The sequence below is a fragment of the Vombatus ursinus genome, unplaced genomic scaffold, assembly GCF_900497805.2.
Source record: "Vombatus ursinus unplaced genomic scaffold, bare-nosed wombat genome assembly UNPS02014774.1, whole genome shotgun sequence".
NCBI lineage: Eukaryota > Metazoa > Chordata > Mammalia > Diprotodontia > Vombatidae > Vombatus > Vombatus ursinus.
Window position 1 is genome coordinate 18,913,025 of NW_020954552.1, and position 22,832 is coordinate 18,935,856.

At 40.3% G+C, this 22,832-nt stretch overlaps 1 protein-coding gene across 1 annotated transcript in view; it reads right to left on the reverse strand.

Moving 5' to 3' along the window:
- Positions 1-22,832, reverse strand: part of MRPS27 (mitochondrial ribosomal protein S27) — a 135,913-nt gene that overhangs the window by 37,558 nt on the left and 75,523 nt on the right. The window lies entirely within an intron of this gene.

The following is a 22,832-nucleotide window of genomic DNA, read 5'->3' on the forward strand; positions in this document are numbered from 1 at the left end:
AAAATAAAACACCCAGAACAAAGATGGAAAATGAAATAGCACTGTAACTCTGAAAGGAAATCAACGTTGAGTGACACTGACATTTCTTTCAGGGCTGAGAAGAATGCTTGGCTATTTCCTTGCTGAAGCAAAAGAATGCACCAAAGAAGAACAATCAATCAATCAACAAGTATTTCTGTGCCAGGAATTATGCTTAAGTCCTGGAGATAATAAAGAAAAAAGCAAAATCAAGAAAAAAAAACTGCTCTCAAGAAGTTCACATTCTAAGGCAGGGGACAACACAGATAAGGGGGAGGGGAAAGGCCTCCTGGAAGAGGAGGAGGCATTTAAGCCAGGAATTCTAAGAGCTGGAGGTGTGGAGGGAGAACAGGTTGGGCATGGGGGAAAGCCAGGACAAATACAGAGATGGGAGTTGGAGGGTGTGAGCAACAGTATGGCTGGACCATCGAGTACATGGAGGAACTAGTGGGTTAAAACTGAAAAGATAGGTGAGAGGCTGAGGTGTGAAGAGTTAAAAAACAAAAACAAAAATAGAAAAGGTTGGCAAAATATTATATTTTACTCTTCCAACTTTTACTCTCTTTCATTTGAATCAATCCAAGAAACTATTATGTACCTACTGAGTATAGGGCTTTCTGCAAGGTACTGTGTAGGGAAAGGGGAAACAGGACACAAATACACAAAACTAAATAAGATACTGTTATTAGATAGGAAGGTATGATACATATAAATAACTACAATAGAAAATAACACATGGTAAATTCACAGAAGAGTGGTCAGAGGGAGATAGGTTATTACTAACTGGGGAAAGCCCAAAAGGTTTCATGGGGAAAGGGATTTTTGAGCTGGGTTTTAAAGCATTACTTTAATGCTACATTCCAGACTGTAGAAAATGAGTAAACTGATCACATCTTTCTTTTCTTTTTTTTAAATAATCCTTAAGTTTTCAATATTCACTTCCATAAGATTTTGAGTTCTAAATTTTCTTCCCCTCCCTGACACCTCCCCCCAAGATACATGCAATCTGATATAAGGTCTACATATATCTTCATACTGAACATATTTTCACATTAGTCATGTTGTAAAGAATTAGAACCAATGGGAGGAACCACAATAAAGAAGAAACCAAAAAAAAAAAGAGAGAGAGGGCAAATAATATGCTTCAATCTGCATTCTGACCCCATAGTTCTTTTTCTGCATGTGGACAGCATTTTCCATGGTGAGTATTTTGGATTTGTCTTAGATCCTTGTATTGCTAAGAAGAGCTAAGTCTATCGAAGTTAGTCATCACACAATGTTCTCCTGGTTCTGCTCACTTCACTCAGCGTCAGTTCATGCAAGTCTTTCCAGGTTTTTTTGAACTCCTCCTGCTCCTAATCACATATCTTATATCTTTTGGAAGGAGGGAGGGTGAGAAGAACAGCTGGGAGACATTTAAAATTTCCAAAGAAATGTGCTTCGTGGACCCAAGAAAAAGAATTCCACCTTCTTGAAAGCTGTTTCTTTGTGGCTAATGATTCACAGCAATAAACAAAATGGAAACTTTCCAAGGAAGGCCTGTCCTAGACAATCAGATGGTTGAAACTGCCAGGCTTCTCCATCCCTAGTTATAAGCCTGGAGATGACTCTACCTGGATTTCAAAGTCTTGACAACAATGTTTCAAGTGACTATTACCCAAGCCTCACAGTTGAAAGCAATTTATGTTTGACAGTCTGTGGGTATGGGAAGAGAAAGGGGAGTAAGGGTGAAGATAGAGCATTAAAAAACAATGGAGTGAGGGGTAGCTAGGTGGCACAATGGATAGAGCACCTGCCCTGGAGTCAGGAGGACCTCAGTTCAAATCCAGCCTCAGATACTTGACATTTACTAGCTGTGTGATCCTGGGCAAGTCACTTAACCCCAATTGCCTCACCAAAAACCAAACCAAATAAAAAAACAAAAGATAAAACAAAACAAAAAAAACAACCAAAAAAACAATGGAGCGGACTTTAGAAAAACCTGGGAAGGCTTATATGATCTGATGCTGAGTGAAGTGAGCAGAGCCAGGAGAACATTGTACACAGTAACAGCAACATTGTGTGATGACCAAGTCTGACAGACAGCTCTTCTCAGCAATGCAAGATCCTTTAAGACAACTCCAAAAGAGTCAAAAATCCACGTCCAGAGAAAGAACTTTAGTCTGACTTCAAATGGAAGCATACCATTTGCTCTATTTTTTTGTTTCTTTCTTTTTCATGGTTTCTCCCATTGGTTCTAATTCTTCTTTACAACATGACTAATGTGAAAACAGGTTTAATATGAATGTATATGTTGAGCCTATATAAGTTTACATGCCATCTTGAGGCGGTGGGGTGAAGAGACAGGGAGAAAATTTGGAACTCAAAATCTTATGGAAGTGATTGTTGAAAATGAAAAATAAAGAAATTTATTAATTTAAAAAACAAAACAAAACAAAAAACAATGGAAATGGAGGCAGCTAGGTGGTGCAGTAGAGAGAGCACTGCAATGGCCCTGGAGTCAGGAGGATCTGAGTTCAAATCCAACCTCACATACTAGCTGTGTGACCCTGGGCAAGTCACTTAACCCCACTGCCTCAAAACAAAACAAAAAAACCCAATGGAAATGGTGTGGTAAAGTTGAAAGAACCCTGGATTTGGAGTGAGTCGGAAGAGGTAGGTTCAAATCTTGGTTCTGCTACCTACTCCCTCCCTCTATGATCTTGGATAATTTAATAAAGTTCTCTGGACTTTAATTTTCTTGCCTGTAAAAGGAGAGGGTTGAACTAAGATGATGTCCTAAGACCGAGATGTAAGGCCAAGGGAGACAGTTATTCAATTGCAGCTCACTAAGATATGCTGCAGAAGTGCATACAGCACCGGGCCCTGGATTCAGGAGGACCTGAGTTCAAATCTGACCTCAGACACATAACACTCACTAGCTATGTGACCCTGGGCAAGTCACTTAACCTCACTGTCTAAGCAAACAAAAAAAAAAGATATGCTGCAGAACCCAGAAATTGTTTGGAGGGAAGGAGGAATAAAAGAGGAAGCACATATGAAAAGATTATTTATTGCAGCACAGTAAATAAAAGCTCAACGTAGGACCTGCATCTCAACCAGACTGTAGCTGGAGTCAAAAGAAGCAAATAGCCTTTCTGCCATGTATTTGGTTATGTCTTCAGGGCTCCCCTGCCACCTTCAGCTTCAAAAATAAAAGCTGCTCATTGCTGAGCAATGCTAACGTGCTGCAGATGCCAGCAGCCTGGAGGCTTGGTAGCTCCACTAGTTAGCTGCAGTATTGGCGTGGCTTTTCCATATGAATAAACAAGCTTTCCAGAACATTTATCATATTATTAGAGCCACCAACCTCCTTTTTTTTTTTTTTTAAAAGCCTCTCCAATCCCTGCTCCCTCTTCCCTAGGGAACACTGCACCTAACGACAGTACGGACTGAGAAGTCAGAGCTGAGTGGATGGTGCGGGTGGAGGGGAGGGGAGGAGTGGGAAGACAGGGAGGATGCTAAGGAGATGCCACTGGCTGTTGTGTCCAGACTGTTGCTATGTATCCTACCAACCAAGCCTGGACTGTGGAATTCAGTGACGACTATAACAATAGCCTCCTCAAAGGAGAAATAAATAGCAAGGAAGTGATATGAGAATATTTATGTATCAGAATATAACACTCTATTTCCCAAGCAAATCCTGGGCATTCTCTTTCCCATTTCAAAAGGACCCATTCCTCCCCCCATAATGCTTTTGCAGACCATATTTACATCAACTCTGAGGGCACTGGCCCAATCATATTTTGATAAAATGATGCTCAGTTGCTTTTACAAGGTTATTTAGGAAGGTTGCAGTCTCATAATGGATTCTAAAGGCAAGGCTTTTATCACTCTTCAAAAGAAGTGCTCTCAACTAAAGACAATTCTTTACTGGAGAGTGAATCATAAAATCACAGAATCCAGGAGCAGGAAGGGACTTTGAGAGTCATCAAGCCCAACCTCCCATTCAGCAATCTGGCCTTTCACACCATTTCTACATTTCCTAAATGACAACAGTGTTCAATTAGGTAAGTTATAAATTCTTCAAAGCTCAAATTTAGTAATATTCCTCCAAAGTATAAAACAAAGGATGGGCTATAGGAAAATCTTGAGGAATTTTTCATGCTTATGTATTTAAGCAAAGTTCTATTGTACTTTTTTAAAATTTCTGCCATATTTTCTATCATTTTCACTAAGAATTTGGGCTTTAAAATGGCAATGCTACCTCTTTTGAGAGATGTGTGGGAAATGGGAAAAGAAAGTAATGGATAATAGACACCGGCACTCCCTGAGGGAGGAAAGCCTCCACCAGGATGAGTGGATCCCTTACAGAGGACTGACAGAGGGAAAACATGGACAGGAATGTCACAGGATAAGGGCTGGAGGGGTTGTGATCAGCATCAGAGGAGCTGGATTCCATATGCAGAGGAAAAGGAATCAAGGATCCACAGAAGTGGTAAACTTGGAAAGATTCCAGGGAAAGTAGGGAAGGGGTACAGAGAACAAAGGGGGTAGAATATAAGATAAAGGAGAAAACAAATAAACATTCAAGGAGTGAAATTATTCAGTTGAGAAGAGCAAAGCTATTTCCAACTCAACAAAGCCTTGAGGGTTGGTTTTTGATATTGTGTTGGCAAAGAAAAATAGCAAAAGAAACTTTGCTGTTCTGTACCAAGCTGGCACTCGCTGGTACTGAGAGGTGGTTTCTTCTCTGCTTTCCTAAGACAGCTTTACAGCCACTGAGGCATTCAGATCAGGACCAAGGACAGAGTCAACCTCAAACCCATCAAGGGCTAGGATTCCCCCTGGGATTCCCATAAGAACAGGATAGAGTAGAACAGAGAAGAGCCAACATTTATATAGACAGCACTTTAAGGTTTGCAAAGCACATTATCTCATTTAACCTTTATAATAACTCTATGAGGGAGGTGCTATTATTATTCCCAGTTTGCTGATGAGGAAACTGAGGCTCAGTGACTTGCCCATGGTCACACAGCTAGAAAATGTCTGAGGCAGGATTTGAACTCAGGTCTTCCTGACTCGAAGGCCATCATTCTCTCCACTATACCACCTACCTGCCTAGAGTCATGGAAAAGTTTATGACATGGCCTCCAATGCTCACTCAAATCAGTTAACTCTCTTACTTTGAATCTCCAGTGTCCCAATCCCAATTCCCAAGGATTGGGTGTTTAGAACCCCATGCCTTCCTCAAGCTCTCTGCCCCTCACTCCTTGCCTGAAGTCACTCAGGAGTCATAAACTAACTGTTAGTTCTAGGAGACTTTAAGGCTATTCCAGGGTCTAGGATGTGATTAGGGTGATGAAGAGGGGATGATATTTAGTATCTGGCCTCTGGATGACTTGAAGATTCCTAGTTTACAGCTGAGTAGATGTACACCAAAAAACAAGTACCATATTGACCAGGAAAAAGTAATACTTTGTGAGAGAAGCAAAGATTAAATCCAAAGAAGAACTCAGTAGAAAAGTTTCTGAACTCAGGCCCCTCAAGAGGCCTGTGTGATCTTTATCCATGGGGTAATGGTACTGGATGCCTCACAGAGGGATGGGGTTAAACCTTCATAGGTTCCCTCCAGCTCAAGGGTGGTGTAACTTTAAGAAGGTGATGTGGATAAGGCAGTAAGCTACAACAAGGATACTCCATAACCTTGATAAAGCACTTGACTTTGATAACACACTTGACCCTGTTTCCACATTATGAAAAAGGGTGATAAGTGTTTTTTTTTTGTTGTTTTGTTTTGTGAAGAGGAATAGAAAGGGAATAGAATTCTGCAGCTATGCTGTGCTAAATGAATGCAGAAAAACAACACGTTTTCTGAAATGATGCTGGGTAACAAAGGAACAGGCTGCCCTATCTTGTGAGCTGCTAAATTCATCTGGCTCTGGGCTTGGAGAACAAAGCTGCGAGCCTGTCACCTGAGTTATCTGTATATATGATCATATGAGATGCTACTTGATGACATCTCATGGTGGGAAAGAGAGAAGGAGAACATGAAATAATTAAATCTAAGAAGGGAAAAAAGAAACTTCCATTCCCTCACATCCTTTTTCCTTTATCTTTCTTTTTAAAAACAAGTTTTATCAATCTTTTTGTTTTCCTGACATAGCATTTCCAGACATATGGTGGTTCTCTCTCCCCCACCCCTGAATCTTACCTTATTACAAAGAAAAATAAGCAAAAACCACCCAACGCAGTATCTGTTTAGGCTTCTCTTGTCATGCCCCCACGATGGATAGATACATCCTCAGCTTGCTTTTGTGTGTTGTCTTCTTCTGATTAGACTATAAGCTCCTTGAGGGCAGAGACTATCTTTTTTGTTTGAATTTGTATGCCCAGCACATAGAAAGGAGGAGGTGCATTTCATCATTTGTTCTATGGGACCAATAAGATTGATCACTAAGATTTTTAATAGATTGTTTTCTTTTTCGTTATTTTTTTTTTCCTTGACATTATTGTATTTGTACACATAGAATCAAAGACTTATAGCTGCAAGGCACCTTTGAGGTCAAGTCTAACCTCCTAATTTTATAGATAAGGAAGCTAAGGCTTACTGGGGATCACATAATTCATAAATGTCTAGGCAGGATTTACACCAGGTTTTACTGACACTATGTCCTTTTTAACCCTGGCTATATTTTTGTTAGCTGTACCTCTTCCAACCTAGTTACAACTCTCTAGTCCTCTTCAGATATCACTTCTACACAGTTATCTCTGCTGGTCTCCAGGTTTTTAAAAAAATAAATCTCTTTCCCTGCCCCTAACCTTTCCTACAGACATACCCACAAAATAACTCTGTCCTTTAATTGTTCTGCACAGCTAGGTAGTGCAGTGCATAGAGCTCTAGACCTGGTCAGTTTATGTCCCAATCCTAAAGAAGAGCAAAGGACAAAGAATGTTCAAATTACTGAACAACTGTACTCATTTCACATGCCAGCAAGGTTATGTTTAAGATTCTACAAGCTAGGTTATAGCAATATGAGAACCAAGAATTATCAGAAGAGCAGACTGGTTCTCAAAGAAGCAGAGGAACTAGAGACCAAATTGCCAACATTGGCTAGATTATGGAAAAAGCAAAGGAGTTCCAGAAAAACATCTACATCTGCTTCATTGACTAAAGCCTTTGACCGTGTGGATCACAACAAAATGTGGCAAGTCCTCAAAGAAATGGGAGTATCAGATCATCTTACTTGACCCCTGAGGAACCGGTATGTGGTCCAAGAAGGAACAATTAGAACCAAACATGGAACAACTGATTGGTTTAAGATTGGGAAAGGAGTACAAGGCTATATGTTGTCACCTTATTTAACTTATATGCAGAGTACATCATGTGAGATGTCAGGCTGGATGAATCAAAAGCTGGAATTAAGGTTGCCAGGAGAAATATTAACAATCTCAGATATGCAGGTAATACCATTCTGATGGCAGAAAGTGAAGAATTAGGAAGCCTCTTGATGAGAATGAAAGAGAAAAGTATAAAAGCTTATTTGAAGCTTAACATCAAAAAAGACAAAAAACAAAAAGCAAAAACCTAAGATCTTGGCAACTGGTTCCACCATTTCCTCACAAATAGCGGGAAAATGGAATCAGTGCCTCAAAGATCACTGCCTACAGTGACTACAGCCATGAAATTAAAAAAAGACACTTGTTCCTTGGAAGGAAAGCTATGGCAAATCTGGACAGCGTACTAAAAAGCAGAGACATCACCTTGCCAACAAAGGTCCATATTGAAGCTATTGTTTTTCCAGTAGCAATGTATGGCTGTGAGAGTTGGACTATAAGGAAAACTGTGCACTGTAGAATCTATGTTACCAAATTGTGGTGCTGGCGAAGACTTTTGAGAATCCCTTGGACAGCAAGGAGATCAAACCAGTCAATATTTAAAGAAATGAATCCAGGCAATTCACTAGTTCAGCTACATAATGAGATGACAGGACTCATTGGAAAAGACCTAGATGAAAGATTGAGGGCAAAAGGAAAAGGTGATGGCAGAGAATGAGATGGATAGTGCCACAGAAGCAATGAACGTGAGCTTGGACAGACTTTGGGAGATAGTGGGGGAGAGAAGGTCTTGGCATGCTATGTCCATGGGGTCACAAAGAGTCAAACACAACTGAATGACGAAACAACAACAATGAAATCAGAGGGAATTTTTTTCCATTTCCTCCCTATATTGAATATCTAGAAAATTTTTTAAAAATACTTTCCTGTCCCACCTCTCAGAGTGCTTGTGAGAAGAAAAAGGAGATAATTTCAATTCAGTATCCAACGTTTATTAAGCAACAACAACAACAAGAAGAATAAGCATCTATGCTATGATCAGCACTATGCAGCCTTGGTTAGAACTCAGGTGAAATTCATTTACACAAGACTCAATCCCAACCTTTGTGGAGCTACAGAGAAGGGGGTGGGCATGCGAGGGTGTGTGTGTGTGCGTGTATGTGTGTGTGTGTGTAGATATTGCACATACACTAAGAATCGCAACGTAAAATAAAACATGCTAAGCACATGAGAGAGAAATAAAGAACTCACGACAGTACAAATCATTTTGATGTGAAAGAGCTGTGGAAAAGCTACAAGTATATATAAAGAAAAGGTATCATAACTATCACATTTATATCACTGTGAAGCTCAACTCTGAGAAAGGAAAAGTGTTTGGGGATTTTTCCCTTTTGATTTGGAAAAAAAAAAGCTCTAATAGCTTACTTGAAGTTTGAACTCAGGCTTGAAGTAGGACTCAGCATTAGATCAAACATGCTGAAGTCCTTTCCGGACTCCATTTATGAATAAAAGATAATGAATGGCATGACTGAGGGACTAAGAGTAATGGCCTAAATGAGTGTTTACTGTTGATCCACACACACACACACACACACACACACACACACACACACACACGTATGGATGGATGTACATATTTATGAAGAATTATTGGTTTCTTTGAACAGGAGATCTTGAATAGTTCTGTGCCTCTGGTGATAAGCATGGCAGATTTGACATTTAATACTGGCAGGAAATTAGCTCGTCAAGTGACAGCTTGTCCCAGAGTGGCTCTCAGTGAATGGGCAGTGAAACTAAAATGTTGATAATGGCTGTGAAATAAGGCAGCTTCCACACTGAGCACAAATGGTTGGGATTCACTGCTTTAGCCTATGTTCCATTATTTGCCTAGGTCCCTTAGGAATCAAGTGTCATTATTCCCAGTGGGGATAGAAGCAGTTAGGTGAGACTCACGACACTTTGGGGATGGTGAGCCACAGGACCTACCCTATAACTAGAAGGAACAATGGCATACCTAATGAAGTTAAAATAAAGGCCTAAGGTTTCTGAAGTAGATCTTGATGGAGGATCAAGTTATGTGGGAAATGAGATTTTCAGTGATTTATCTTTCCATTAGTGAAATGTGTTCTACTCAAATGACCATTTCATCCATGTTCAATTTATATCCAAGAGTCTGTCTTACAAGGCAAACCTTCCAAAAAATAAAAATAGTTTTGGTCTTCTACCTTTCTTCCCCACTCCAATACTGCTTACCTTCCAAAACCATCCAAAAAGGATCACTCTTATTAATTTTTGGTGCTAAGTCTCTGATGATCGGTATTTTGAGGACGTGAAATAGGTGTGCTCCAAGAATGAGGAAAAGGAAGAGGAAGAATAGAGTGACAGAAATAAAAAAGAAAAGATGGAAAATTTAGAAAATTAGAGGCTCTTCTGTGTTTAAACCCTAGCTCTGATACTGATTACCTGGGTTGCCCTGCCCAAATCAGTTCTCACTGTCTCTTGCTTTCCTCATCCGTAAAATGTAAAAAGGGGGGGGGGGGTAGGACTAGATGACCCAAAGTACCTTTCCAGCCCTAAACCAAAATATGAAAGAAGGAAAGGAAAAGAGGAAAGAAACGGAAAGGAAAGGAAAGGAAAGGAAGGAAGGAAGGAAGGAAGGAAGGAAGAAGGAAGGAAGGAACAAATGGTATGGGGATGTTGTGAAAATATCTCAATCTCTGGAAATGTTAAAGACTTAGGTATTTTATCTTAGGTACAGATAAACAAAACCATATTCTAAAGGGGAAAAAAGAAAGGTGATTGAATCTTTTTTTTCTTTCCCTAAAATATTAGTGATTTAGAATTTTCAGTCTAGAATTACCAGGCTCAATTCATTCCAGGGTTTCTGTGAGCTAGGTCACCCAACTTTGAGAGGCCAAAAGGCTTTAACAACATATGAAAAGGGAGGAAAAGTAAAGTGACCTTTTTTGTCTATTTGGTGCCCCCAAGTGGGTGAAATTCAGTATGACTACATCTGACAGGTAACTGCTACATTTGGTTCAAACAAGTTAACCAAATCAACAACAACCTTTTTCAATTCAGCACTGGAAGTTGCTAGAAAAGGGGAGGGGGGATTCTAAGGTAATAAAATGCACAAGAATGAGCATATAATTAGACTTTCAAATATAAAGTCATCCACTGCAAGGAAGCTTAGGGATTAATGCACAAGTCCCTTCGAAATAATAACAATCCTCAAGAAAAAAAAAGAAAGATTAAAAAATTGGAGGGCAGAGAGATGTTTCTTTATTAACTAGCAGAACCAGGGAGCAAGTGCCAAACTTTGACGAAGCTATCATTTTATAGTTGGAAAAAAAAAAGCCCCAGGCTGGCTTAGAAATAGGGAATGAACTATTTGAAAAACATCTTTTATTGTCTGAGAAAATGAAAGAATGTTTTAAAATGCCAAGGTGGTCCTGCCTCACTGTGACTGCAGACAGGCATTCTTCCAAAGTCACTGGCCTTTGCTAAGCATGAGTCAGATGGGAAGGCAGGCAGTGCTCCTTGGCAAATGGTTGTTCTTTTCTCTCTGGCTCCACTACCCCGTTTTTTATTTCTTATTTAATTTTGAAACATTTTTAAAAGCTTTGATGGATCACGATTAAATGGATGCCAGAACAGACTTCACTGCAGAAACCTGACCTGGGGGGTACACTGGGGAGGGTGGGAGAGAATATCTTTTCCAAAGTCTCCATTGTTTGTTGTTCTGGGCTGTAGACACGAGTGTCCTGAAAAATGCCTGCTCCAGGCAAATGGGCCTACTGGCCCTTACACCTCCAGACAAGGGATGGGGAACCTGCGGCCTGGAGGAGACACGTGGCCCTCTAGGTCCTCAAACTCCTTGCCCTCTGACTGAATCCAAACTTCACAGAACAAATCCCATTAAGAAAAGGATTTATTCTATAAAACTTGGACTCAAGTCAAATGGTTGCATCCAAGGACCTAGAATGCCACATGTGGCCTCGGGGGTTCCCCACTCCTGCTCCAGATCTTTTCTCTGCTGTTTTTCTCTGCCTTGAATGTCTGCCTATTGAAATCCTAATCCTATCAGTCCTTCAAGATCCAGGTTAAATACCACTTCTTCCAAGAAACCTTAAATTGATCTTCCCTTTCTTTCCAAAGATAGAAGTAAAACTTCCTGGGCCCTCACAAAACCACACATCTCTTAGATAGTCTTCCTTTTCTGTGCATCACAATGGTGCATTGGATAGAGAACAGAAAGATCTGAGTTCAAATTTGGCCTCAGATACTTTCTTGCTGTGTGATCCTGGGCAAGTAATTTAAGCTCTTTTGGCCACAGTTTCCTCATCTGTAAAAAGGAGGTAATAATAGAATTTACCTCCCAGGGTTGTTGATAGAATAACATGGGGGTTGTGTGTGTGTGCGTGTGTGTGCGTGTGTGTATACACCTTTGCAAACTTTAAACAGCTATGTAAGCGCTATTATTATTATTATTATTGTTATATCACATTCTATCATCTAGTTTTATGTGATTGTTTTTTGTCCTCGTTATAACCTCTTTTGTTGTTGTTGTTGCTCAGTTGTTTCAATTATGTCCAACTCTTGGTGATCCTATTTGGGGTTTTCTTGGCAAAGACACTGGAGTGATTTGCCATTTCCTTCTCCAGCTCAGTTTATAGATGAGGAAACTGAGGCAAACAGGGTGAAGTGACTTGCCCAGGGTCACACAGCTCACAAGTGTCTGAAGTGGCATTTGAACTCATGAAGATGAGTCTTCCTGATTCTAAGCCCAGCGCTCTATCCACTACACCATCTAGCTGTTTTATCTTTCTCCAGAGGGAGAGAAAAGGAAGAATAGAGTATATTACAGCCAACCAAGCCACATAGAAGAAATGGATGAAAAATTTCTGAATCATAAAATAGTAAGCTATAGTTCTGATGTAGAAAGTTGAATTATCTTAGCATCTTACCTTTGAGAACAGAAGAAAATCTGAAAAACATTGTTGAAAGTAGACAAGCTGTAGGCAATTGCTACTTTTAACCTGATTCTGACTTTTTCTTTGTCTGTTTTTGGTCCAGACTTGTTATTTCATTTGTTTAAGGGAACTCCCATCATGGAAACCCTCCACCATGCAAACCCACAACTGTCAACGACCATCTTAGAGAAATGCCTGGGGCATTGAGAGGTTAAGTGACTTGTCAATTTTATGCAAAAATTGTAACCAATTTGTATAAGGCCAGGTCTTTTTGATTCCAAGGCCAGCCAGGCTTCTATGCCCTACACCACACTCCCTCTCTCTCTCTCCATTCCCCTGTCTCCCCAAGAGGACTTCCCTGATCCCCTCAATTGTTAATACTCTCCAGTCCTTCCCTTCCCCAATCACTGTGTATATATTTTTATATAGGCCTGCATTTACTTACCTGTAAACTTGTGTTCTACCCTCCTTCCCCCAGCAGAATGTAAGCTCCTTGAGGGCAGGTACTGCTTCACTTTTATTTTTGTCTTCCCATTGCCCAGAAAGGGGGGGGGGGAGATAAGCATTTATTAAGTACCTATTATATGCCAGGCACTAGGCTAAGTGCTTTACAAATATTATCTGATTTTTATCCTCACAACAACTCTGGGAGGTAGGTGCTATTATTATCCTCATTTTACAGAAAAGGAAACTGAGACAGATTAAGTGACTTGCCAGGGTCACATGGCTAGTAAGTGTCTAAGGGTGGATTTGAATGCAGAATTTCCTGACTGCAGGCTCAGAGCTTGATCTACTACTGTACCATCTAGTTGTCCCAGAATAGTATAACTTAATACATGTTTATTGACCACCTGATTCTTTGGGCCTCAGTTTCCTAATATGTAACTTGCAATGCCAAGCCTAGAACAGGGGTTTGAGAACTTTTAAAAAATATCTCAATAATTGTAATGCAATATAAATGGTTTCCTTTGTAATCCTATGTATTTTATTTTGTGCATTTAAAAACATGATTCTGAGAAGGGGTTCAGAGGCTTTTCCAGGCTGCCAAAGTGGATGAAGACACAAAAAAGGTCAAGGACCCCTGCTTAGAGGAGCTCCAGGATCTCGTCCAGCTCTAACATGCCCTGACAGCAACATAAGCGACCCCAGCAGCGCCAGTGCCTGCTATAGCGAGCACCCTAAGGAAGGAAGCCTTCCTCCTCAAGGCAGGCAGTAACCACTACCACACAAAGTAGAGACATGCTATAGAAATGTCCATCAGGCCTGTTCTTATCAGCCTGCATGAAAACAACAAGCCAAACAAGCCTTGCCTCAGGGATGTAGTAACTAGAGTCTCCAGGAATGAAGGAGAAGAAACATCCCTTCTGCCTCTCTTGTGCCCCACCTTCTCCCACTCCACCTAGGACTCTTCCTTAACTTAGATATAAGACTGCTTGCTATTAAGTGGAAAAGATGAAAGGATTATTGTTAGTTCTGGGTACTGCTATTTAGGGGGCAGCAAGGTGACACAATGATAGCATGATGGACCTAGAGTAGGGAAGACTCCTCTTCCTGAGTTCAAATCTGGCCTCAGACACTTACTGTGTGACCCTGGGCAAGTCACTTAACCCTGTTTGCCTCAGTTTCCTCTTCTGTGAAGAGCTGGAGAAGGAAATGGCAAACCGCTCCAGTATCTTTGCCAAGAAAGCCCCAAATGGGGTCACGAGGAGTCGGACAGGGATGAAAAATAGCTGAACACTGTTTAGAAAAGATGTTGATAAGCTACAGAGAGTCTAGAGTAGGTAAGCAGGATGAGTCAATATCACTTAAGAATCAGCTAAAAGAATTGGGAATGTTTAGCCTTGGAGAAGAAAAGACTGGGGAGGGGAAAGGGAAGGTGAGATGACAGAAAGCAACATGATAGATAGCTGTCCTCCACTACGCAAAGCATGTCTGGTGAAATGAAGGAAAAAAGCATCTTAAAGCTCTAAGTAACAAGCACTGGGCAAAGTCCTGGGGATAAAAATGTGAGACAGTCCCTTACATTTTAATAGAGGGAGCTGGCCCATATAAGGGAGTGGTACTTAGGGAGGGAGGGGTGTTTTGGTTTGGGAAGTCACAGGAATGTAGACTGGAGTCTTAGGGGAGTTGACTGACATATTCTTTCCAGAAACAATGGCAGATCATGGTTGCAGAGCTGGGAAGGCAGGAGGGGTAGGGAAGAGAGAAGGGAGGCTAAGAAGATCTCATCCAAGATGGCAGGCGACATAGGAAGCACGACAGGGATAGAGTGAGCCATTGTACATGCTCATCAATCAGGACAGTGGGCCCCAGAGCAGAAGGAAAATGGGACCTGACTTGTTTTGTTTGACTCCTGAGTACAGAACCAGAAGAAGTGGGTGGAAATGTTATAAAGGAAAATCTAGGCACATTTAGGTGTAATGTCTAGAAAAACTTCCTAACAATTAAAGATATCCCCAGATGGAGTGGGTTGCCTCTGATGGCAACAGCCCACCATTAGAAATATTTAAGCAGAAGGTGGCTGACCACCTGTCAGGTATGCTATGGGGGTTGGGGGGTAGAGGGGCCGTGGATTCATTTGAGGTATGGGTTGGGATTGGACCAAATGGCTGCCAAGAGCCCTTTCAGCTCTACAATTCTGTGATTTGAGGGTGGTCACAGCACAAAAGTCAGTATTAGTGAGCGACATAATGACAGCCAAGTTTTCTCTTTATTACAGACCTTTCCCTTTCTCTGGCTTAGGGATAAATCTGAGCTGAAGGGAAAAGCTTAAAGGGGGAGCCCTGAATGTTTAGGGCAGTCTATCTCCCCTCCTCCATTACTCACTCCCAACAAGGAGAGTGGTAGGAGGTCAAAGGAGCCCTTTGAGAAGCCTGTCTCATTTCTCCCTTTCTCCCAGGAATGCTAGGATGCCAAAAAGGACTGATGCTTTAAGCCCAAGGCACCGACAAACAGTAGTGAGCTTCCCTTTCTTACATCCCTTCCCCCAAAGCCTACCCAATCCTTGAACACTTAACAAAGCTAGGAGCAACCTTGAGTGGCTGTGTAATATATAGCTGAAGGAGATGGCTGTGACAGACAGTGGTAAAGCAGCAGGGTCACAGATTAAAAGATGCATGTGGTTCAAGGAAAGCTATGCTGTTGTCATGGCAATAAGATGTAGCCTTGGACACCAACAAGCAAGTTGCATTTTATTTATCCTTAAAGTCAATGCTTTCTCCACACTCAAACTCCATAGGGGGGATGATCTACTTGCAGTCAGTTATTCATAGGAAGACATTTTATTTCTGAAAGTGCAAAGGAGGCAAATTTGTATTCACCAGTACTTAATTGTTTTGTGTCTCAATTTGAGGTTGACTGCTTTACACAGAAGTTTCCTTTTCAGTAGTCAAAATTCCCTTTTTGCAGGGAAAATTATAGGAGCTTGGAAAAAATATTACAAAACCCTTAATTATCAGAAAGAGAAGACATAGGCAACTTGGAGAGTGAATGGTATTAGAATTTTCAGCACATCCAAGATCATTTTCTGGGACATGTTGTCACCTTCTAGAAGGTGTTTTACAAACACCATTAAATGTTTTCTCAGTTTTTCACTATTACCTCCATTTTCCAGGTGGTAAAACATGTATTTTAATTCACTTGCATAAGACAATATGGTTCTTTCCACTACAGTACTGACCTTTCTCCTTTTCTTAGTATATTCTCAGTTAATGGTGCCCTGGGCAATTTCATTTGGTACCAAACCCAAGAACACACACACCTTAACACTGTTCTGAGGTCCATTTCTATGACAATGAATTGCTCAGGATCACAGTGTCTATATTTTATCTCCCACTTTAACTCTATCTTTCTAGCATTCATAGGAAATGTAGAAAGGAAAGACTAATGAGTCTTTTTCCATACCCAGCTTACAAAAAACCCACTTCTACATCAAGAAAGTGAAAACAAAATGGGCACACACTGATTTGGGAATGGCTGAACAAATTGTGGTCCATGAATACAATGGAATACTATTGTGCCATTAGAAATGATGCGAAACATGTGAAGTGATATGCAGTGAAGAAGGCAGAATTAAGTGAACAATATACATAATATTTACAATAATATGAATAAAAAGAAGCAGACAGCTAAACCTTGATGAACTATCAAAGGTCCAGTCCTAGGGGCACCCATAATGAAATTTCCCTCTCTTCAGTAGAGAGGTGAGGACTATGGATGTGGAATGCAGGATGAATGGTCAGAAGGAGCTGCAGTTTGGCTGGCTTTATAGAAATGGTTATCTTAGTAACAAAGGAAGGTTCAATGCAGTTAAGGGAAAAATATAAAAACAAGAAGCAAACACAAACAAAAAAAGGAGTTCTATTTTGTTGGTTAGATTGCAAACTTCTTTGAGGACAAGGACTGTTTTTCATCTTTGTATCTCCACCACCTTAACACACAGTAGGTGCTATTTAATAATGCTTGTCCAAGAGAAAAAAATGCCTTACAGCAGGGTGGTTATTTTATTTTCTCCAAACCAGTAATTAATAAATGACCACTGAGCTGCTAGGATGCTTATAAAAAATAACTTAAATCCCACCTACCAGTTTCTTATGTTGAAAAATAAATTGGATTTGTATATAAATATCCATTAATAATCAAGTTTTAGGACGCTGTGTAAGACAGGCTCAGAAATATGAGCGAATGATGGGGTGAGCTGTTGCTATGGTGACAATGGAATCAGATAGTCTCTGGTGCTTTTCACAGTCCCCATGCAACCATAATAAAGTCTAATTTATAACCAACACTTGCACTAATTATATTTTCCCTTGCCAGTCTGTCATAGAAATATATAGATTTTTTTTCTTCTTCTTCACAGAACTGTGCAATACATTAAAATTTGGGGTTTTTTTGCCCCTTTCCTGAAGGCTGAGTTTTTCATTATAAATTATCCTGAAGCAAAATTCATTTTCCCCTGTTCAGACAAATGAAAGCTGTGCAAAATCTTTACTTATTCCTCTTACTAAGAAGAAACAAAACATAGCAACAAGACAGAAAAAAGCCTACGTGAAATATATTCTCTTGTGCCCTTCAGAACAAAAGTATTTTTCCTGAGTATGGCGGAATCTGTGGATGCTTTGAGCTGTCTAAAAAGCAAGGCAAGGAAACAAGCATTTCTTAGATGTCTATTATGTGCCAGGCAAGTCGTCTCACAATGTTTTATAATCTAAAAGAAAAAGAACACTTCAAATATTTAAAGTAAGCATCAGGGGCAATAATTCTTTTCAAAAAATAACATCATAGGTGAATCAATCCACCTTTTTAGGTCTCATTTTCTTCCTCTGAAAATGAGGGAATTTGATTTAAAATGACTGAATTGCAAGAATTGAAACTTACAATAGGAAATTTACATCTAGGAAGGGGTCTGAGGAGGTGGGGGTTACTCCATGTTGTCTGGCCTAAAATGCTTTGTAAAAAATAAACTTAGATTCATGGAACTTTTTTACTTGGACTGACTATAGGGATAGTCTATTCTACTTCATTATTTGACAGGTAAGGAAACTGAGGCCCTATGAGGAGAGATGCCTTGCTTCTGTCACCCCTCACCCCCCCCACCCCATGCCTGGCACAGTGCCAGGAACTGAATGAATGAAGTGGAAGGCCCTAAAGTCTAATAATGGTTGGTTTCCAAAATGCCTCACTGTTACTCCTTATGACATAGGATCACTGAAATTCAAAGTTGAGAATTGCATCTTGAGCTTGTTGAAAAATGGTGAATCACATATAATGAAATAGATTTTGTTTGCTGATTTTAAAAATTCTCGTACTTCTATAAAAATGAAGAATTCTCTGCCAGACAGATTCTAAGAACTAAAATTAAGCTCTGTCAAAACACATGTGTATACTTTCTTCTTTAGACTAAACCGTCTTATCTCTGTAGCCTGGATCCTAGCAGGGTGCCCAATACATATACAGTAAATCCTAATTTATTGATAATTTTTTTTAAAAAGCTTATATCACCAAGCAGGTCTCTCTGTTAGAGGGAAAACCATGCCAAAACTTCATCTAAAAAAGCCATTTTCATTGGTTAGCAGAGTTTTCTAACTTGCTAACAACAACAACAAAATCAATATTTCTAGAAAAAGGGAAGGGCATGTGGAGGTAGTGATAAAGATTATAGAAAGACAAAAGCCTATGAGAACTCAACAGGATTGCTCACTCGTGAATCAACCTCACTCTTGTCTGGAATATCAAAGGTATGATGTAAATGTAGCAGACCCAGATTTCAGGAAGGTATCTAGCAAAGACATTGACAAATTCCTTGTAGACAAGGAGAGGAATGTGACCTGGATTTAGAAGTGGTTGAATGTCTGGACCCAAAGAATGACTGTAGAAAGCTACTGGAATGTACCAAGGATTTATCTGTCCTTAGCCCACTGTGGCAATTGCTTTTATTAATGACTCTGATGAAGGCACAGGATGCTTACTGAGTCTTAATTCAATTCAGTGAGCATTATGGAAGCACATGTTATGAACCAGGCACTATGCTAAGTGTGGGGGTAAAAAGAAAAAAAAAAAATTCCCCCCCTCAAGAAGCTCACATCCTACTGGGGAGACTACTTCAACCCACATAAGCAAATATAAAATAATTTCAAGATGAGGAGAATGTTAACAAATTGAGGGGAGAGGGAGAGATTGGAAAAAGACTCAGTTAAGAGGTACCTGAGTGGAACTTTGAAAGGAGTCAGGGATTCTATTAGGCTAAAGTGAAAAGGGATCGAATGCATTCTAGACATGAGGGCCCACCATCAATGTAAAGGAAATTTAGTGTGCTTTCAGTCGTTTTTTTTTTCAGTCATGTCAGACTCTTTGTGACCCCTTTTGGGATTTTCTAGGCAAAGAACTGGATTAGTTTGCCATTTCCTTCTCCAGCTCATTTTATAGAGGAGAAGACAGGTAAGCAGAGTTAAGTGACTTGCCCAGGGTCACACACCTAGTGCGTGTCTAAGGCTGGATTTAAATTCAGGAAGAGTCTTTTTGATTCCAGGCCCAGCACTCTATCTACTGTGTCACCTAGCTACCCCTAATTTAGTGTATAGAGAAGAGTTAATCAGTTTGGCTGGAATGGAGAATGATGGAAGGAGACCAGTCAATAAATCGATGAGCATTTAAGTTCTTCCTACTTATATGCTAGGCACTCTTCCAGGCCCAGGAGACATAAGGAAAAGCAAAAACACAAAAACAATCCTTGTCCTCGAAGATCTTACATTCTAATGAGCAATAAAGTTGTAAAGGTTGGTAGATTGTAGTCGGCTTTTAAATGCCAAACTTAGGACTAGGTATTTTATCCTAGAGGCATCAGGAAGCCCATGAAGATGTTTGAGTAGGGGAGTAACAGGGTTAGATGTGTCCAAGGCTGTGAATCTGATAGCTGTGGAAAATTCACTAAGATGACTGAAGGAATTGGGACCACGTTTCTTGTTGTGGTTTTATTTTTTTTTTTAAGCTAGGCAATGGGGTTAAGTGACTTGCCCAGGGTCATACAGCTAGTAAGTGTTATGTGTCTGAGGCTGGATTTGAACTCAGGTCCTCCTGACTCCAGGGCCGGTGCTCTATCCACTGCACCACCTAGCTGCCCTGGGACCACATTTTTAAAGTAAAGAACTGACTCTACAATCTACTAGGGATAAATGTAAAGTCCTTTACTTCAGTTTAAAACAAAAAACAGTCGTAGAAAATAGGCTAGGGGAAGCAAGACAAATCTGTGTGATGAAGGGTGGGTGGTTTTAGGGGACTGGAAACTCAACATGATTGCATGGCGTGTGCCACAGTAGTCAAAAGAGCTAATGCCTTGTCAGGCTGCATTAACAGAAGTGCAGTGTTAATTGAGAACATTTAATTCTCCAGGCTGCCCTCCAGACCTCTTCTACCACGCCCCAGCTCTTCTTCCTGAAACCTCTCTCCAGTCCTGGAATTCATACAGCAGAAGTACCTTGAGCTCAGAGACCTCTCTCCAATTGGATGGCTCCTCCCAGAACCTCTACTGAAGGAGGGTGGCCAGACCAACCCAGTTTCATTCTCCAGGCTGCACACCTGACTTCCAAGCCCTAAGCCAAATCTCTCCTCCCATCCCTTTTTTCAGCTTCCTTTTATGTGTGTCCCTTTCCCCCATTAGAATATAAGCTCCTTGAGGGCAGGGACTGTCTTTCTACCTGTAGTCATTCCTTCCTCATCATGTTTCCATATATCAAGGATGAGAATAAGAAATCAAATGGGAATTTTTGAGAAGTGGCAGTCAACACTCGAATGTCAGCAGAGGACACAGAGCCTATGACCAAATATTTAACCCAAATTTTACAATAAGGTTCTGTAAACACTCCATAAAAGAAAAAGAAAAAATTCAGACTTCTTCTCTGGTACGAAGGAAGGGCCAAAACATTTTACGTGGATTTTCCAGATTGTAGGGGTGCTGAGCCCCTAACCCCTTAACCTCCGAGATGTGGAAGGGATAACTGTATGTTTGTATTCCCAGAGTTTAGCATATAGTAAGCTTTTACACATACTGTACTGACTGAATGAATGACATTCATCAACAGTACTGCTGCACTTCAAAAAAAAAAAAAAAAACCCCAAAAACAAAAAGCTAGAATTAAGCCTCAAAAGATCTTTTAAAAAAAAATCTACACACTGAAATTATACACTTTGCTTATATAAGAGCCCATTGATTCGGTGCTAATTTCTTCACTAAAGACACAACTCAAACAGGTTTCGTTAACCTGAATCCTAGTCCACAAATCAGAAGCAGCAAATTAGAAAGGCAGAGGGAAACTATACCAGAGGCAAGAACACTGACAGCAGCAAAAAGCTGGGACTGTGAAAGCCTGACAACCAGAAGCTACAGAAACTGTAGAAAGTTGACAGAAAAACTAAAAAAGCACAAGCAGGCAGGATGTTCAGTTAGTGTGGCAGCAAGCAGCCCCTGTGGGCATCCCCCCATCACCACATGGTAGAGTAGCGGGTGACATTTAGTTCATGTTGATGAATAATCCTTGGTGCATTAAGAAGAGATTCCACTCCATATGAGGAATATTCAACATAAGAAGGCAGTGGTATTTGTAATAATATTTTATTTAGGACCCAGTCTCCCCATCTCACCTACACTGGAAATGCAGCTTGGCTTCTGGAGTTTTTTCTGGTTTCCTTTAAATCCCAGTTAAAATCCCTTCTTCTACTAGAAGCCTTCCTCAACCTCTCTTAATCCTAGTAACCTTTTTCTCTGTTAATTATCTCCTACTTATCCTGTATATAATTTGCTTTGTATCTATTTGTTTGCATGTTGTCTTTCTCCCTTGGGTTGTAAGCTCCTCCAGGGCAGGGACTGTCTTTTGCCTCTTTTAGTATTCCTAGCACTTAGCACAGTGTCTGGCACATACTGGTGCTTAATATATGTTGATTGATAGATTTAAATGTAGGGCCTACTCAAAGGCTCAATCCCCCTACAGGAGTTTTGACCTGCTCCATTTTCAGACCTAGACTGGCTGACCCTTCCTTAAGCAAACTGGTGCCGCTGCCCTCCCTCTTAGGGCTCACCATATTAAAGCCAAACTTAGTGCCATATCCTATTGGCACAGATCACTGCAGCTCAGAACTCTGGAGCCCACCAGATCTACTATGGTTCAATTCAATTCGCCAAACATTTATTATGTGCCTACTGTTTATAGTACATGGTGTTTAGGGGATGAGAAGAAATTCAAAGTTTAGATAAGAGACTGTTCTGGTCCATAAAAAATTTATAGTTTTGTAGGGGATAAAACCAGATCTCCAGACAGCTATAATAAAATTCAATAATTGAAACTCAGTAATCAATGATCAGAAGAATAATCATCTAAATAATCTGAATAATAATACTCTGAAGAAGCCAAGAAATCAGATGATTCTTCTTGTGAAGAGTCAGTGAAGCACGGGCTGAGAAAACAAAGCTGGAGAATTGGGTCCATTTAAGTTAAAAAGCAGCAGGACCAAAGTCCCCTTTGGTGTCTGGTGTTGGAAGAACTCCACACAGCAGACGTTCACAGCTTCCTACACAATACTATTCTTCTGCTCTGCTCTGTATATGGAAATGCCCATTTTATTTGGAGTTTTTAAAGCTCAGGATAAAAACATAAATGAATGTGCAGATAGAGCAGAGTCCCTGTGGTTCAGAAAAAGATCTATTTACAGCAGAAAGAAGGAGGTGTGTCCAAGATGGGGAATGGCAGTGGGTAAAGAAAAGAAGGGAAGAAAGAAAAGGAAGTAAAGGAGAAAAAAAAAAAGCATAGTCCACACGAAAGTCAACACACCAGTAAATAAATGTCTGTTTGTTTTTTGGTTTTTTTTTTACCACCACCTCTCAACTGTCTCTTTACAAAGAGACAGTAAGTCAGAGCTTAAGAGAAAACAACAAACCCCAAACCTGGATTTGGCTAATTTAGTATTAGCAAAAGGAAAGATTTCAAGTACACACTTGTGTGCCCTTTCTCTTCTTTACCACATGCATGGACTAGC